The sequence below is a fragment of the Rhipicephalus microplus genome, chromosome X (genome assembly GCF_043290135.1).
Source record: "Rhipicephalus microplus isolate Deutch F79 chromosome X, USDA_Rmic, whole genome shotgun sequence".
Classification (NCBI taxonomy): Eukaryota; Metazoa; Arthropoda; class Arachnida; order Ixodida; family Ixodidae; genus Rhipicephalus; species Rhipicephalus microplus.
The window spans coordinates 33423307-33442431 of record NC_134710.1 but is presented as its reverse complement, the minus strand read 5'-3'; the positions used below and the strand labels follow the sequence as shown (position 1 = coordinate 33442431).

The 19125-nt window shown below is 44.6% G+C and overlaps 1 protein-coding gene across 1 annotated transcript in view; it reads right to left on the bottom strand.

The window, feature by feature from the left end:
- LOC119177370 (neuropeptide F receptor-like) overlaps positions 1 to 19125 on the bottom strand; it is a 440672-nt gene that overhangs the window by 331265 nt on the left and 90282 nt on the right. The window lies entirely within an intron of this gene.

The window sequence follows — 19125 nt, the reverse complement described above, 5'->3', positions numbered from 1 at the left end:
ATGGTGTAAATGCTCTGTAACATGAGTATATCACGTAATCGGTGCTCCTTTCGGCGGCGTTTGATGTAGTACCTTCGAATTCGAGTGGTTGCAAACCAGCAAGGACATGTCTATGGAGAGAGATGACAACATGAGATATATTTATCAAGAACTTATCCGGCAAAGCTGTTAGAGGGGTAGTACAAGGCATGTCTCTACGTAATGCACGCCTCTAATGAAGCAATAGTCAAATGCTTTATGAACGATACTATTTTAAAATTCTTCTTTGTGAGACGAGAGTATAAACATCAATCCAGGTAAGGCTCATAGTAATGCTGAAGATTAGTAGATAGGGCCATAAGTCGGCAAACGTAAGTGGAACTCGCTCATAGTCACTCAAGAAATGCACCCTACTCTTCGGAGTCACTCGTACTCAGACTCGCCAAACATTTTCCTTGGTCGAACGCAGGCTCACTAAAATTTCCTTCAGCCTGACTCACTCGGACTCATCGCTCACGAAAATATTACTCACCAGGACTCACTCAAACTCAGACTCACGGCTCGATCTTACTTTGAGTGAGTGAGTCGACTTAAGAGTGAGTTTGCCGACATATGTCGGGAAGTCGTCGACTAATCACTGATAGTTTGCTAGAAGTTACTCCTCAACAAGTGCAAATTTCTGGGACTTAGCTCTCCTCGAAAGGTTAAGCTGTATGTGGCTAGGTTTTAGCTTCCATCCCAAAGAGCAAGTGCTACGATGACTCAGTTCTCTCCAAAACCACGTCGAAAATGGCCCCGTTGCCTTTTTACTTGCTCGGAAGGCCTTTTTTCCTGATGTGGAGTGAAGGGGACAATGTCCTTTCCTGTCTCATGCGTTTTCTTAGCGCCGAACCAATCCTAGGACACCTTTGTTCACGCTTGACAGAAAGGACATCAGACCGTCTCAACGGCGCATCTTTACTTGGAATGCGTCTAAAACTTTTCGCCGGTTCAGAGCCGGCGGAAGACTTTTAATACTGATGACGGTCTTAACAATACATGTTGCAGGATAATTACAACGAATAACCTACAAGATTAGCAGCACCGAATTACTAAATGAAATAAACTGAAGTAAGTGTGAAATAATCTACAGAACGTATTGCGCTATTTCATTGACTGGTTTTGTTTATATATGCTATATATATTTTTCATTTCCACGAATGGGAGGTGCGTTTACTAGTGCCATTCTAACAGTCAGCATAAAAGCATTGTACTATACACCCGTTTCAAATGCGATGTATTTGTTGGCGAAGCAAAGTCACTTTGACTGTACACATCTATCTATCTATCTATCTATCTATCTATCTATCTATCTATCTATCTATCTATCTATCTATCTATCTATCTATCTATCTATCTATCTATCTATCTATCTATCTATCTATCTGTCTGTCTGTCTGTCTGTCTGTCTGTCTGTCTGTCTGTCTGTCTGTCTGTCTGTCTGTCTGTCTGTCTGTCTGTCTATCCATCCGCCTGTCCGTTCGTCCGTCTTTCCGTGTGTCTGTATGTCTGTCCGTCCGACCGACCGTCCGTCCGTCCGTCCGTCCGTCCGTCCGTCTGTCTGTCTGTCTGTCTGTCTGTCTGTCTGTCTGTCTGTCTGTCTGTCTGTCTGTCTGTCTGTCTGTCTGTCTGTCTGTCTGTCTGTCTGTGATGACCCATGGTACGCAAGTATGCTACAAATTTGATTCCCAAACTATATCAAGCCACGATGAGTGAAAACAGACAACAACCTTTATAAGTCACATTAGGTCACTTTGGGTGGGTTAAACCAGAGAAAAACCTGACGTTTGCTATAGTAGGCAATTTTAATGCAGCAATCGAACCTTGACTAACCTGCTGTAACGAACATTTGTCAGCAGGAACGTGGTTCACGTCGTAAATAAGTGTTTTACATCAATGGTTTCCTAACATCAGCTGGAATATTGCTTGTTCGGTAGTTTTATTCGCAACGCACGTAACAGTCGTATACATACTACTTCCCGATATTGTTTCGTTGCCGCCATATCGGGTGGTTAACTTTGTCATTTCTTATCTTGACCAACTAAACGAACAGCACTGCAGTGAATGCATACGCGTGAAAACTGCCAGGTTGATGCATTTTACGTGTCCTAATATTATCATTTCATGTCACTAATTACAAAATAGGCATAAAACTCTCGTTTAACCGGCCAAGGTGGCGGCATCCATATGTTTTACGTAAAATAATTTATACGTTTATATTCACAAATGTAGACAGCGCTCGTAGCGCACCGAGCACCAGAAATAAGTGAGGAAAGTTCTGTCACAGAAAAACAACTCTAAGTCAACAAAGAAGTGTTTTTATAGCTATGATGGCGGCTTGCCGCAATAAATCAAACATGCAGATGATTCTGCAGCAGAACTACCATAAGCACTGCCCATGTAGTACGTATGTAACCATGAAGGCAAGTTCATGTTAAAAAGTGGGATTATTATATTAATTTTTGCTAAAACGCTTCGGTTCACAAGCAAAAAACAAATAAATCAAACATCTTTGAAAGCACAAATGTAAATTTATAAACGGATACTTATTCATTTATAGTGGTAGCCAGGATCTGTGAATGATGAAGAGATAGCATGCCCATTGAAGGGAGCACGTAGACGTTGGCCTCATACATCAGAGACATAACGCTGTTCGTGTACCCCGTAAAGGTTGAAAAACATAACACGTAAGGTACTTCTGACGATAGTGAAATGTCTAGCACATTTGATCTTGCTTTGAAGAAATTTCGACCTTGATCTGCCTTGGAGGACATAAAACCTCAGTGGCTGTCGACTGACACTTAAGCAGGAATTATGCCAATCTCAGCTTCTGCAGTGCTCCATGCACAAGACACAAATAGCCACACTTCCGTGTTTCTTATGTTAATTTTCTGCTTGCGTACCAACAAAATGCTTTGCTCGGTACACTCATCGATACTTTACTCGCTGTACCACTCTACCGAAGGCGCCTCAATACTAACTCAACGAAGGCAAACAACCAACGGTAAAAGGATCGGAGGCTCGAAATCAGCTTATGCCTAATGTTATAGTGGGGCAGCACGTGGTGTGATTATTTAACAGAAAGAAGAGTAAGCAGACTGGAGGAAAATGCTCGTTTTCAAAGGCCGTATGTTCAGCCAAGCAATGAAGGCAACCGAGACAAGCGCGCTGTGCGCGTGATTTGGCAGGCGGCTTCGAGAAACAAGGTTGAACCGTTCATGTTCTGAGAGTATTACTGGCGGCAATTCGCGTCGAAGCTACAATGCTTTTCGTTGATTCCCGGCGAACATGAAGCTATCGTGCGCACCTGCATAGATTTGGCACAGAGATGCAAAAACAACAGTAATGGGAAGTGCATGAAAGAAAGGGTCTTCGGGAGCAATATGGAGAACGCAACTGACGTGAAACTTCTCATCCGCTCAACGTGGCAACCAGATGCGAAAAAGTGCCTCCCAATCACCTACAGCAGTGCGTTTACAGGTATCCTTCGTCTGTATTGTGTCTCCCTTTTTTGGTATTCACCAACAGCACTCGAATGCAGAATGAGATTCAGCGAACGAGAAAACTAGTCTTAGGACGCGAGATACAAGTAGGAAGAAAAAGGCTTCCCTGAACCTTGACGTCAGTGTCGGGTAGGGACACTGGCACGTGCATTCGTTCGCTTAACCTCACGCTTCGTTGCGCTTCCGAAGCAGATGTCAGAGGCCACATAGACCGATGCGGGTGAAGATCTGCTCCTCCAGATGCCGCAACAATCCCTGCTGGTCATGAGAAAACCGTCTGCTATTTCAATGAACTCAACTAGTTAATATTTATTTAATTATCATGACTGTCAAGTGGCGATTGTCTTACGTAAATTTTTGTGCCAATATGATGTGTATACAGTGTAGCTTGAACCAGAATCATCAAGTTTATATTACTCCTATAAATGCGAAGCATTTCTTGGCCAACTTCGGCGACTTTGGCCGTATCTATCTATCTATCTATCTATCTATCTATCTATCTATCTATCTATCTATCTATCTATCTATCTATCTATCTATCTATCTATCTATCTATCTATCTATCTATCTATCTATCTATCTATCTATCTATCTATCTATCTATCTATCTATCTATCTATCTATCTATCCATCTATCTATCTATCTATCTATCTATCAATCAATCAATCAATCTATCTATCTATCTAGCCGCCTACGACTTTTAGCTCTCCTGGCCGCTTCGATAATGGTATCTCTAATAAAACTGGTATTGCATAACATGACAGCATGACAAGCACAAGTGACTTGTCATACCATGAAAATCATGAGATGTATGCCATGAATGTAATGACTTACATGGCATGGTCTTTCTGCTCTTGAGGTGGTTTCGTTGGCATGACATATTGAAAAATTTGGCAGATCCCACGTACCTGGGAACTGACGTTATGCTAAGCATGTGGAGGGAAGGTGACCGCGTTGCAATTTTTTTTATTAAGCAACACGTCATGAAACGACGCTAAATATATGTAGGATTGTTGCACGCACAGACATATGTTGAAGAGTTGCAGATGTTTATATAACCAGTTGTTTGCACTTGCGCAACGATGCCGACTGTAGCATGCGTATTAGCAACAGCAGAAGCTGATATGAAGCGCTGATGTTCATGAGGATGCTGGCCCTGGTAATTGCAACATAAATCAACTTCAGTGCACGGCAACTAACGACAAATTGGTTTTTAACTGAAGTGACGGCTGCATCAAAGGAGTACACATGTAATATTTATAAAATTGGATAGGCAGCACTGCAACCACTATTGACATTTCACGAAGATTATCGTCTATTTAAAGAACAGTTCCGAGGACCGGCGCAGGTCTGTGGTGGAATGCTTCACTGCCACGCACAACGATCGAACTTCATTTTTGCTGGGACACTGAAATTTATTATTTGTATTCGTCGGGAGGTCAACGCTGCGCTTCTCAGTATTTTCTTAACACTGACATTTATTCAATGCCTTCGTTGTGTCAACGCTACCAATGTCGGATATTTGTTAACGCTCACGCGTTAAAATTGCTGTCGTTCCTCGTCGTTCCTGGGTGGATACTAAGTGTCAATCACCTGTGGCACATACCCACCCGTTGGTATGTGCCACTGTCTGGCAGAAAATGTTCGACGACGTACGCGACGAGATTGTGACATTAGACACTTTTACTTGGGCGTACGGAGAAGCTGCGTACGCTGCGAAAATAACGTTGCGTACGCGACAAGTGAAGCGCACCACAACACTTTTAGTTTAACGTACCTTGATGCGTTTCACTCAAATGGATAGATGGTATGCAAGGGCTTGTAATGCTTATCAGTGCCACCGACGTTAGAAGCGCGCTAGGTCCCACTAATAACGTGGCCTCTGTGATCTGCACAAAACACATCCCGATTGCCAAGGGAAGGCGCATGAGCATACAAGTCAGGCCGTGGCGTTCGCTGTGTTGATTTTTAGCATCGTTCCTGACTGCAATGAATGCGCACGTTCCCCTTTGCTGTTTTGAACTTGGGTGCGCACTGTAAGAACGGCGTCTGATTGGGCATGCCGGCACTGGATTGGCCCCAGCGTTTTGTCCAGAGCTGCTGGGGATGAGGCTTAGCGTACCCCGCAGCAAGTGGTCGCGATCCAGGTATTAATGACCTTACGATGTACTACCGGCACATTTAAGAAGTGAAAGCTCGCACAACGCCCAAGACGTGTTATGTTGCACCATGAATGAAAGTAGGAACCAAGGTGCTGTTTTATTTCCGGGTTCATTCGCCGAGAGGCCTGGCCGAAAGAGACGCGTTCCCGCACACATTCTATCGAAGGCGATTCCTGAGGATTCTCGTGAGACGCCAGGTAGTTTTTTGTGAATCATCATGATACCGGAACGCGCCGCTTGAATTTACCTTGTCTGGTGAGAAAACATCGCCTTTCATAGTGAAATGCACATGCCTTGCATCACGTCCGCTGCTTGTATCTGCGTCGAACGCCACTGCTGCCACCATGTGCTCTCGTTCTGGTTTCTTCAAGGTCTCGCTAGAACGTAACGTATTACACGTTGCGTCACGTACGCGCTGTCTTGCGCCGCCGCGGTGGTCTAGTGGCTAAGGTACTCGGCTGCTGACCCGCAGGGCGCGGGTTCAAATCCCGGCTGCGGCGGCTGCATTTCCGATGGAGGCGGAAATGTTGTAGGCCCGCGTGCTCAGATTTGGGTGCACGTTAAAGAACCCCAGGTGGTCTAAATTTCCGGAGCTCTCCACTACGGCATCTCTCATAATCATATAGTGGTTTTGGGACGTTAAACCCCACATATCAATCAATAAATCAACACGCTGTCTTGTTTCGAACGTACGGGCGCATCTCAGGAATTGATACGTTACGTACTGCACATGCGCAGTTCTTTCCCGTGGCAGTGCTGTGTACGTGGACTCGTAACGTACGTCCAAATGAAAGTGTATATTATTCATGTCTTGACCAGCGCGTCATATTCGTCATACCATCTACCCCTCCATTGCCAATTTTGGTTCACGCCAAGTTAAGGGGTGACCTCGAGAGCACCCAAACGTAAGCAAGTAGATAGATAGATAGATAGATAGATAGATAGATAGATAGATGGATAGATAGATGGATGGATGGATAAGCTCAAAGTCACTGAAGTTTGTGGTGAAACGCTTCGCATTTAAAACTGGTATGGTATGACATGACGGAACGGCGAACAGAAGCCAGAGGACCTAACATGAAAATTATGACATTCATGTCATGTAAGTCATGACTACACATCAAGCTCATGGTCTACTCGTGGTCGTTTAGCTAGCTTCACATATACCAAGTTTCATATTCCGGAATGTGAATGATGACGAAGGTAAACGACACGCCCAAACATGATAATCACATTATGCGTGTCATGTAAAATATGACGACATACCACTCTCATAACGTGCTCTTGGTTGTTTCGCTAGCTACACATAAACCAAATTGGGTGTTACGTGACGTGAATGAATTACGAAGGTATATGAGTGGTGCAAATATGATAATCAAGATATGCGTGTCATGTAGGAACATGACTACCTGCTACCCTCATAGTGCACTCGCGGCCGTTTCGCTTGCTTCACATATACCAAATTTAGTCTTACGTGGCATAAATGAATGACGAAGGTCTCTGACTGCTGCAAACGTGATAATCATAACATGCGTGCCATGTAAGAACATGACTATATACTACGCTCATGATGCGCTCGCAGTCGTTTCGCTAGCCTCACATATTCCGATTTTGGTGTAACGTGATGTGAATGAATAACGCAGGTAAACGACACGTGTCATGTAAAACATGACTACATGCTACGCTCATAGCGCGCTCTTGGCTGTTTCGCTAGCTTTACATAAACTAAATTTGGTGTTACGTTACGTGAATGGGTGAAAAACACAAATGCCAGGTGCAAAGACGACAATCATGAAATTGAAGTCATGTACGGCATAATTTACGTCCGCGTCGTACCGTTGCACTGATTTCAGTGACATATCAGCCTTCCTCATTCGTGCTCGCATATGATCGGTTCCCACGGTGCGTTCATGGATCTGCGATTTTTTTTTGTCATGAGACTCTTTCTGCATGTTTAGAAAAGCGGAAGTGAGCGCTCGACCGCATGTACTTGCTAGGTATACACTTGACGCTCAAGACACGAAAATAAAGGAAGACGCTAACCATTACAAATAGGGCATCTGGCTTGCCATAATCCTGGACAAGAAACTGAGAAAGCAGAAAGAACCATCCGCGAGATCAAGGCGGTGAGTGTGTGCCAGTTTCACACAAGAATCGGACGGCCAAAAGTGCTCGCGTCATACTCGAAAAATCGCAAAAGAGTACCTCCACTAAACCGCACCGAATGTATAAACACGAACAAGAAGGGCGCTCAGGTGGCGTCGATTAATGATATCGATACCCAACTCTTGATGCCAGTGAACCTTCGTGGGATCTGTGTGATGCGGTGTCGAGCGTGCGGTAAGCTTAAGGTAAGTGTAAAAGGAATGGGCAGTTTGTCCCGAAAACAGAAGCATCGACAGGGCTTGGCGGCGCTGCATTTAGTGTTTCGGTGGCACAGCGATAGATAATGGCGCTCGTCACGGCGAAATCCTAGATTTCAGTTGCCTCTCTGACCAACTTTCTTTTTTTTATTTTTAATTAAATCTATTTTCCTCTGCTTTTACCGGTCGAAAGCGACAGTGAATGCAGGCGCATTCAACTGATCAGAACACTTGAGAAGTATATATCGCACAGATAGGACATCTTGAGCGATAAAAAAAAACGATGTCTACCGAATTTTATTTTGCTGACGAACTATTGAAAAAAAAAGAAACTGCCACTTGATGGCAGTTTCAACCAAGCCATGTCCCACATGTAAGCTAGGTGCAATAGGAAACATGAATACCTATAAAATGGAAGAAACTCGTCAATTCTATTATAATCGTGCGAGCCGATTCGCTGATTGCATGTATTTTGTTTATTCTAATATATAGTTTCCTATGTCGCAAGAGATTCCGTGACTGAGTGGCGAACTTGGCGCTTTTTCTCGCTCCCTTAGCCCCCTTATGCGTTTTGATGCGCCAGCAAACATGTAGTTTTCTCATTTTAGAGTGATTTTTTTTTTACTTGAAACGAAGTTGACGCATTCGCTGGAGCCTTTGCGTTTTTCTGTTTGGTACTTATTTCATGTTGTGTTTCTACTTTATCGTCAGCAAAAATAATATGGATATTCGAGTGCAAAGAGTTTTCACACAAACAAGCTCCTCGCTTCGTCTTCCTCCTTCTCCGTCTGGCCGCGCTGCGTTCTCCAATATCAATTCTTACGAAATTTTCAAACTCGTGTGTACATTTTAGAATTGGAAAGACACGCTCACTGGATGGCTTTGGCTTTGAAAATGCTTTACGGCATCTTGGTGCTCGGAGCAACACAAGCCGCGTGAACTCCATTGGATGCTGGAAACTATATTCGGGCAGCACTGAGCTTCGTCACACCAACAGCAGTGACAGTGGCAAGAGCTCTTCTTTATTTCGCACTAACCTGTCTCTTTCCCAGTCTTTCTTTATGCTTCAAGCACTGTGCCAGAAATAGCATGCTTGAAAAAATATTTGCTGATATTATTCAAACTACGTGATAACAGAAGTCATGAAAGCAAATTCAGCAAACAAAAGGGCAAGATGCTGTTGGGTTTCTGTTTCGTGTTCAACGAATATGCAGACCATTGACAAGTCGCAGTATGTGCATAAATATTGCCCACGACCGCAGTGCAAGATTGATTACTCATATCTGTACGGGTTTTACATACCAAAGCGATAAATGGTTATGAGGGACATATATTGGAGAGGTCCACAATTTTCGACCATCTGGTGTTTTTTTTTTTAACTTCTATCTAAAATATAAATTGAAGCACACGAAACTCAGGCATTTCGCCTCAATCGCGATGCGCCCGCTGTGATCGGAATTCGATACTGCGGTCTTCAGGTCACTATAGTTGAACCCTATAACCACTACAGCACCGTGGCAAATAGCACGAAGGGCGGCAGTCACTCATGCAATATACTGTATCTTCCCGTGCGTTCACGCAAACCTTGGGAGATTGCGTTGAGTTTAAAGATAAAAAGTAGCTTCCGCATACTGGTGTGTCCGAAAGCAAGGCTCGAGAACTGCGCCTGTGGTGCTGTCATGCTTCCATGTTGGAGGCTGATCGTGGACGGGGAGCGATATGAGCCTTAGTGGTGGTTCAACTGAAAGGGTATTTCGGTCTCGCTAACGTATTACATTTCTAAGAAAGAGCACTGGCGCACACGAGCCACGTTACGTTCGTCAAAGTTATAGCGAACACTATCTTCTACACTGAAGTTTGATGCGATAATGGCAAGGCGATCACAGAGAGCTGATATGGACTTACGCAGGGGATGCGTCTCCGAAGCGAATAGATGGTCGACGCTACCGAGGAGTTGCCGCAAGGCTAAGCAAGCCCACACCTTCATGATGAGAGCTGCTTGCGTGATAACGAGTCAGAGGCTGACAAGTCGAAGGAATAGATAACGGCGTGTGTTAGATAATAGCCTTCGTGCATTGATAGGGTTAGCTGGCTAGCCACTCGTTTTCGAGACAAAACAAAAGCAGGCTAGAGCGACCTCCCTGTGACGCCAGGCTCTGAACACGGTCGCCTAATCCCAATAGTTGAACCCTAACCGCATGCACGTGATTTCGTCGCGACAGCGACAAACGACAGCGACGAGCGACAAGATTTGCTGTCGCGGAGGCGTATCGGTCGCCACCGCTTGTCGCGTCGCGCGTTTCTGGAAAACTAGAAAAAAGCGCTTGTCGCCCGGAAGCCAGGCTATTGCCGGCAACATGGCTGCGCCCTTGATCTCCGCTTCAGTTGCAATTTGCTCTCGATGCGTGCCATCGGCGCGTACTTCAAGGAATGCGAAAAATCGGCTACCTTTTTCCCATTCTCATCTCGCGCGGAGAGTGAGAGAGTGGCCGTATTTTGTCTTAAATCTGGTTATCGAAGGTTCGTCTTGATGTCTCGACGCATTGTAGCAAGCGGCAATTCGGTCGCTTGTTACAATGCGAAATCGTCGTGTGAAGTGCGTCGTGACCGTTCTAGCGTACGTTCTGGGCAGTCTGTCGTGGTTAAACCAAACAATGCAAAAAAAAAGGTCGTGAAAAGCTTTTGTGACTTCCTTGTGTCACACAAGACAGTATTAAATTTGGCATGTTGTCATCGACCAACTTTTAAACTTGTATTCGCAATTTATGGGTATGCACGTGATAGTTTTCACTCAAGCAACAATGATAGTTTGTCTCCGACGTGCGGTTGCAGCCGTAGTGACGCAACGGCGTCTCTGACGACGCGATAGAGCAAGTTTGTCGCTGCCGATTGTCGCTGTCGCTAAGAGGTCGCGTGCATGTGGTTAGGACTTTTTTAGTGCCAGCGAAGGAGTGTTCATCTCACTTCAGGGACGCGGGCATTCACCTTCTTGCTTAAGTACCAAATGTAACAAGAAAAGTCCAACGTTTCAAGTCCGAAAAACGTCCTTCAGTCGTACGGCTGCAGTTAGTATAGCTCACGGGAAGAAAGCCAGAGAATCGGAGATGCCTTTGGCGGTAACTGCCAGCCCGAGACCACCGAGACTGTGAGACTTTTTTTTTTCTGTATCGTAACTCATCTAGAGTGGCACCCTTTTGCACGCAGCCATTTCAAACAGCTTCTCAAGAGTTGAAAAGGGATTCTGTGATATGTGATACTGGCTGTGTTTCAATTCTTAGACAGCACGTAGACAGTCTACGCAGACAGCTTAGAAGACAGCACCGATCCCATGCTGTCCGATAATTGGAACACGTCTGGACGGCTTTTACGCAATGATGCGCCATCCCGCGTCGAGAAGAAAAATCTAAAATTAACAAAGGTAAAAGTTGTATTTTCTGGCTTATTTTGTGTTGAAATGAAACACAAATAAATGTTCCTCACATTGAGCGTCGGGGGAAGTGTCTTCTTGTGTGCAGACGACAATTCCGGCGAGACCCAATCTGTCTGAGCGATTTGTTGACCCGCCATCTTGTTTAGACAGCAAAGTAGCCTGCATCGTATTTTTCTACGATGTGGTCTTCTCGGAGCTGTCTATTTTGCCGGCTACGTGAGAATTGGTATGGGACTCAGGATGGCCACCGTCCACTTAGCTGTCTACTTAGCCGTCTACGGTGAGTATTGGAACACACAGATTGTACTCGATTGCTGCCATTAAGAGTGAAGTGTTCCATCCCTTACTTTAAATTGGGTATCTGCAGGTCTTCTGCTTCTGCATACGACTACGATAAGGCAAGCACAAAATGTATGGAAAAAAAATACCTCAATGACCGGTTGAAGAAAGCACGTGAAGAATGCCACCGAATGATGATCAAACTACAAGTAAGAGCAGAAAGCTCAAACAACGAGATGCTTCTCTATTAGGATATGCACTTAGTAGACGACGCATGAACTGGTAAAAAAGATTTTCACTCAAGACACGCAACTGCTCATTGTAGGTATGATTTTTTTTGCTTCGTGCTGAATGCAGCATGATGGGCGGGACGTTCAACAGCTTGCTATCTGAAAATCAGTTTGAAAATACCTAAGCTAACTAAGAATGAGTGGAAGTAGAATAAGAGCGATATATTTTGTTCAGAAAAAGAAAAAGAAATCTTGACCCACTCACAGAAACGATCTTTACGCATGCACATACAGTGCACAACGTAGAACCAGCACATGGCGAAGTTATCAGGTCCATCTAGCCTCTAATAATGTTGGAAAGCTCGTTTGACAGCGCAAGACGTAAGCTATCAGTATCACAGAAAAGGCACATAAATTGAGCTAATACACAAAGAACATCACACAAAAGCACACACGATTTACAGGCGAAACGAGAAAGCGATCCTGATACCAGTGTAGTGTAGAGAGTATAGATCGCCCAAATTAAAGCTTGCAATATCTATGGATATTTACGGGTATAGTGTGGCAGCAGCAAGCACAGGACCGAGTTGACTGGCGGAACATGGGAGACGCCTTTTTCCTGCCGTGGACGTAGCCAGGCTGATGATGATGATGATGAATCTATGGAAATCATAACTTATATGTAGGCAACTGGTATGGAATCTCTCGAAATAGCAGGATAAGCTGCACATGTGTAATGACTCATTAGAACTGCTCCTGCCTCCTTATGCGCATGCATGGAAAAATAAGCTGATGACTGTCGGGAGTTGCGATGCCATTGCTATATACGCAATATGTTTGTACGCATTGAAAGAGCTTACTGGGTCACGATATGCATGAGAGACATGGAGCATCGCGTGTGGCGAATTCTCTTTTTTTGTTTGTTTTTCTGCGCTATTTCTAACCATGTGCTATTTTAGACCAGCGTTCTCGGTCTTGCGCTTACGAAACTGCGCCTCCGTAACCTTGGTGCGTTGTCTGTATCCCGCGGCTGCCGTTCCAGTCCCTCTCAGTAAACTACTTGTGTTTTTTTTTTACTTTTTCAGACGGCAGAGCGGGCATGCCTGGGGTACCCTAAACAAATTGGCTCGTGGCATCTATGATGCGACATCACGTACGGGACGTCTAAATCTTGTTACAACGTGACATTGAGTTGCACGCCGTTTTCGTCTGCCAGTTTTACTTTGTGCTGGTCGACGTGACAGAAGATAATAAGGGGAATGCCGTGCGTAAGGTTGCGACATAAGCCACGACGCGGGAATACGTAATTTTCACTAGCCCGACGCGCCGGGTCGAGAAAAAACTACGTTGGCTTTGTCACGAACTATGGACAGTATCAACTCCGTCTCGCCAGGACAGTCAAGCCTGCGCTTCACTCATCAGCCGAGCCAGAAAGGGGCACAGCAATGAAGATTCTCCATATGGCCTCTCTTAATGTCCCTACGCGCGAGTGAGACTGAATGAAAGCATTGCAGAAGCGTCATTAGCACACAATTGCCGAGTCTTTCATTGTTCTCTGAAACATGTGGCCCACTGTCGTTACTCAGTGGCTAACGCAAAACTTTGCTGCATCTCACGGTAACTGAGAAGAGAGAGTACGTTGTTAGTAGGGAAAACGTGCTCGTTTAGATGCGTTCTCTTAACACAGTTTTCAAGTCCCCTAGTGATGGAGTGTCTTTCCTTTAAAAGAGTGCCGCAATCCCGGTATACATAATTTTGATTTCGGATGCTTTATTTTCGCTACAACATTACTGTGATGACAAATACAGAGAGCCAACGTATGAATTGAAACAGACGAGGGCCAATGTGTGGACGTTTCTTGCTCTATATAGGCTATAGCAGTGCTAATAGACGCGTTAGGTGTGCCTTATCCTGCAGAGCGGTTATAATGCAGAAGCTTGGCAAGCCGCGATGGCTTATGGCTTCTTAAGAAGCGCAGAAATTCGGCCTATTGATGAAACACCACAGTACTTAGGGTGCTCTACTGCGGATCCCAAGGTTGCGAGATCGAATCCTGGCGGCCGCGTTTCGACGGAGACGATTCGCTGGAGGACCATGCACATATCTGGGTGCACGTCAAAGAGGTGGTCGAAATTTCTGGGGCCTTCTACTATGGCATTCCTGCTCATTCTATTGTCGTTTTGAGACGTGATACGCCAACAAGTATTATTCATATGATCATTATGGATGAGTTCGTGCTCCCTCATCAAATAGCGTGAAGCGCGAAAAGAAGTTACACAAACAAGCGCTTACTTCCAACACGGAAGTTAAACGCTGATGGAAATGTGAAATTGTACGGGCTGTAAGAAGGCGTTGGCGAAAAGAGATAACGCCACACGGGAGCTTTCTTTTCGCCTTTCCGCGCGATCAGTGCTGGAAGGCGAGATATCTCGGGCTTCAGACATGTGTTGAAACGAGCAAAACTACGTAGACCATTTCGCACACCTCTGTCTACACGGTTCATCACCTATGCGTTACGACAGGGAAAGCTCGCTATTATCAAGTAAAATGTGTTCTTGTTTGCCTGCGCGTGCATGACACTTGGTTATTCAATTTAGTTGACAAGCTAAAGTTTAGAGCAATTAACATTCAGCACGAAGTGGACGAGTATGGCACTGAGGACGACGGCGTTAATTAAGAACTTGTCTGTTTTCCTGCTGTAACTACGGTAAATGACCCGCAGGTCACGGGATCGAATCCTAGCTGCGGCTTCTGCATTTCCGATGGAGGCGAAAATAGTGTAGGCCCGTGTGCTCAGATTTGGGTGTACGTTAAAGAAGCCCAGGTGGTCAAAATATCCGGAGCCCTCCACTAGGCCGTCTCTCATTTGGTAGTTTTGGGATGTTAAACCTCACATATCAATCAAATGATGAACTATGCTAAATACTTTTTCAAACTATTTCAGAAATATATGTAACTGTTTTCCTCGCATTGCGTGCCACAGTATTTACAACTGAAAAACGTTGAATCATACTTCGAGTAGTTTTCTATTACGGTGTAATCGCTATCAATGCTTGGCATCTCGACGAAATCGAAACTTTTTTTAAAAGAAAATGAGAGTATGTGTGCTGTGCTCTATCCATGTGAATCCACTATAAATATAGCCTAGTTTTTCATACTGATGAACAGAATCAAATGATTTTTTTTTTTCAGTATGGGCACTTTGAGGCTGAAGTGAAAATTAGGCTGCCACATTCTCGTTACTTTTAGAACACAAGTTCTTCGTTGTCTATTTTTTTTCGAGTGCTCATCTGGTTGATTGGTCTGATTGCGATTACATGTATAATAATGTGTTGCAGCTAACACATCTAAATTAAAGCATATAAATCACAGTAATGAAATAAAATATTTGTGCTAGCTGAGAAAAAAGACAAGGACAGTAAAGGGGGTGGTATATGTTGTAAAGATAATGTATATGTAAAAAATTACAGCATACAAAATAGTAGCTTGCCGTTGACAGAGACCGAACCGAATAGCGCGTCCGATGCTCGCCTAACCAGCTGAGCTACAGCGGTGGTCACTCCCCGATCCACATTATATATGTGGTAAATGTGTGCATTTGAACCTGGCAGTGTTAGTCAGCGCCATGACGTATAGCCATGACGTATAGCGTGGAACACTTTTTTTTTGCCTGCTGGCGTAATGAAACACCTGATAATAGCAGTAGCAGTATAAACATTTCTTTGCAAATGGCAGTGGTTGGAAGCAGTGCAGTCTTTTATTGCTCATTCGAGGAACGGCGCACACCATCGAGTGCGTCATGACTGTGACCACTGTAGAGACTGCGGTGGTCATGTAGCTTCGTCAAGCTGCACGAGGTCCCATGAGATCGCCTCTTTACCAGCGGTTGGTGACTGCGTTCCGAAACGGATAAAAACATCCACATCCCGGTAACATTATTTTACCTAACCTAAAGTTGCGCTTCGAAGAGCTCTTTCTTATGCACGTTATTTCCGAAGTGGTGACTGATCGTCAGAAGTCGCGGGATTGCTTTCAAGTTTGATAGAGTTCGAGTTTCATCTAAGCTACTGCTAAAAATGGATCGGCAATGCTGAAAAAAATTGAGGTAGCTTCACACTAGTGATGTCAGCACTGAAGTAACCACGCAACTGTGTGGCCTTTCGTTTCTCTCAATTTTTTTGTTTCTTTCGCTTTCTTTCTCTTTTTTCTCTCTGTCTTTCTTGTGTGGGTGTGTTTTTTTATCTCTCTCTCGCTTTCTCGCTCTTTCTATCCTTCCTTCCTTTTTTTTTTGTCTTTCTCTTTACTTCTTTCTCGGTACTGCCTTTCTCGCTTATCCGAGTTATTACATCCTACGCCGGAGAAATCGGCGCAGCGGTAGAGCGCGGGCCGGGAGCACATGTTCGGAAAGCGAAGCAGAAGAGGAAGATGAGGGCCGCCCCGCCGTGGTGGTATAGTGGCTAAGGTACTCAGCTGCTGACCCGCAGGTCGCGGGATCGAATCCCGGCTGTGGCGGCCGCATTTCCGATGGAGGCGGAAATGTTGTAGGCCCGTGTGCTCAGATTTGGGTGCACGTTAAAAAAACCCAGGTGATCGAAATTTCCGGAGCCCTCCACTACGGCGTCTCTCACAATCATATGGTGGTTTCGGGACGTTAAACCTCACGTATCAATCAATCACTCAATCAATCCCGACGGTTGTTACTGCGGGAAAGGTCTCAGTGAAATATGATTACCTATTAAGATATTATTCGAGGCACTCGTGCCATGATGTGAGCAAAGATGTGTCTTTTGTCAGCGGAACGAATTTACTGATTAGTCTCTGTGGAAAGTGGGCACCAAATGTTGCCTACTAGTCATCCTTGACAGGATTCAAGAAGTCATCTCTTCCACTTACGCAATGCGCAGATGAAGACAGTTCGGCCGAGCCGAGCAAAAGGCACGTCTGAGCAGCGCCCTCTTGACGACGTCACTTGTCTAACATGTAATAACGGAACCCGGAAGTTACAATCAACTGCTTATTTCCGCTTCACTGACTACGCTGAAGGAAAAAAAAAGAAAATATATACTCAAGTGCCGACGTGGCTGCTTCCCCCCGACGTTTATCGCTTCCGCCCGAACGATGACAGCGAGAATAGAAACAATATTGCCACGCGAGGATTCAGCCGCACTGGTCGTCATTAGGGGATGCGAGGGCATTACGCTGAAGACTGAAGAAGCAACTCATGGATCTGGTTTCAATTGTTGTTTAAGTAAAATTTCATTCATCTGTATACTATAGCGTCCATATCTCGGGGAATCCAGAAAGGAAAGTAGACGTGAAAATGCTTTTGGTCTTGTTCACTCCTACCAGCATTGGGCGAGAAGGGTGTTTTGCCGTGGGATAAGCTGGGGAAGAAAGGGCGCGATGAAAGTGTGAAGAAATGTCTTGGAGTGAGCTGTAAAATATGGAAATGTTAACCGAGCTTTTCTTTCCTAATCACAGTAGGAATAAAACCAAGCAACTAGACATCACAAGAAACATGATGTGTTATGTAGATTCTTGAACAAATATACGAGTAAAATTGATGAGATAAAAAACTCACCAGCGTCGTGTTCATTCGTGATTTCCGATTGAGAATAAATGCACCAGGCCCACGTTGTTTCCTTATTATCTATATCCGTCCTTGGGGTGCTTGTTAATCATGTTATTGCACAACTTGCCAATTGCAGCACTATAATATGGCAGACATCACTTGTTTTCAAAAGTGCTCTTCAAGTGATTCCATAAAGTGATCATGGAGGCCGCTTCAAAACAACACCGATATCATTTGCATTCGCACACGCCCACCATGTAACAGGAGCGTTGAAATGATAATAACAATAATATTGAAAGCTTTTAGCTTCTCCGTGCACTTTTCACGTTACCGTGTTACCAGAGCGCAAGATATATAAGATGACTGCCAGTTGGGCGTGTTTATTAGTGTTCGCTTCGAAATAACATTTTCAGTTGCTAGTAAGCGCTTGTCTGTGTCCTCTCTGAGTGTGTGTATTTTTGCGTTTGTTTCATCATGAACAAGACATATAGTTTGAGCACCTTTACGGAACGCATGCAAACATGCTTTCACAAAACACTCACCGGAAAAATTTTACGTTTATGGCACTATCATGTCAACTCACATCGTTCAGGTCTAGTCGTGATATCCGCTTTGCGGAGTAACACCAGTCCCCGAATCACAATAAGCTGAAGTTTGATCACCAATTACGATCAAGTTGTTTGAGCTAGATCACCGAAGCTAGAGTTACCTAGAATACAGAAGTCGTAAATGAAAAATCACGTGCCGATTCCACAATATCATCACAGATAGACAAATGAACGGACGGATAAACAGACAGACAGACGAATAAACAGACAGATAGACAGACAGAGGAACAGACAGACAAATAACGGACAGACAGACAAACAGACAGACAGACAAACAGACGGACGGACGGACAGACAGACCGACCGACCGACCGACAGACAGACGGACGGACGGACAGACAAACAGACAGACAGACAAACAGACAGACACACAGACAGACAGACGGACGGACGGACGGACGGGCAGACATACAGACAGACAAACAGACAGACAGACGGACAGACAGACATACAGACAGACAGACAGACAGACAGACAGACAGACAGACAAACGCATTGACGCGGCCAGCGGATTATTCACGGTTTGCCGATAAAACCCTTTGAAGCTTCTTCCCACTCATCATCATTCCCTCCGTGGATATGCTGTGATTTGTTTTTTTTTTGCAATCCGGCATCATCGAAACTCGACCTTGCAACCGTAGCACCGTAACGCTGTGTGAGTTAAGCATGACGACAGTAGTGTCTTCGTCGTGTATGTCAACTTTTGCCAGCCCATCTCAAATTTGCTGCAACCAATTACCACGCTGTATGGCTGCTAAGCGATCAAGGTGAGTGTTTCGCAATAACAAGATCATTGTGCTAGCATTAAAGATTGTTAAAGGCTTCGTTAACCCGTCCACTACATGTAACAAGCACTGTTTCTCACTTCCACCCGCCTCCAATCATTTTTAAAAAATATTCAACAGGTGTGCTAAACACTTTCCTGAGAAACACAAGAAAAATGACGGCTGTGAGCTTGT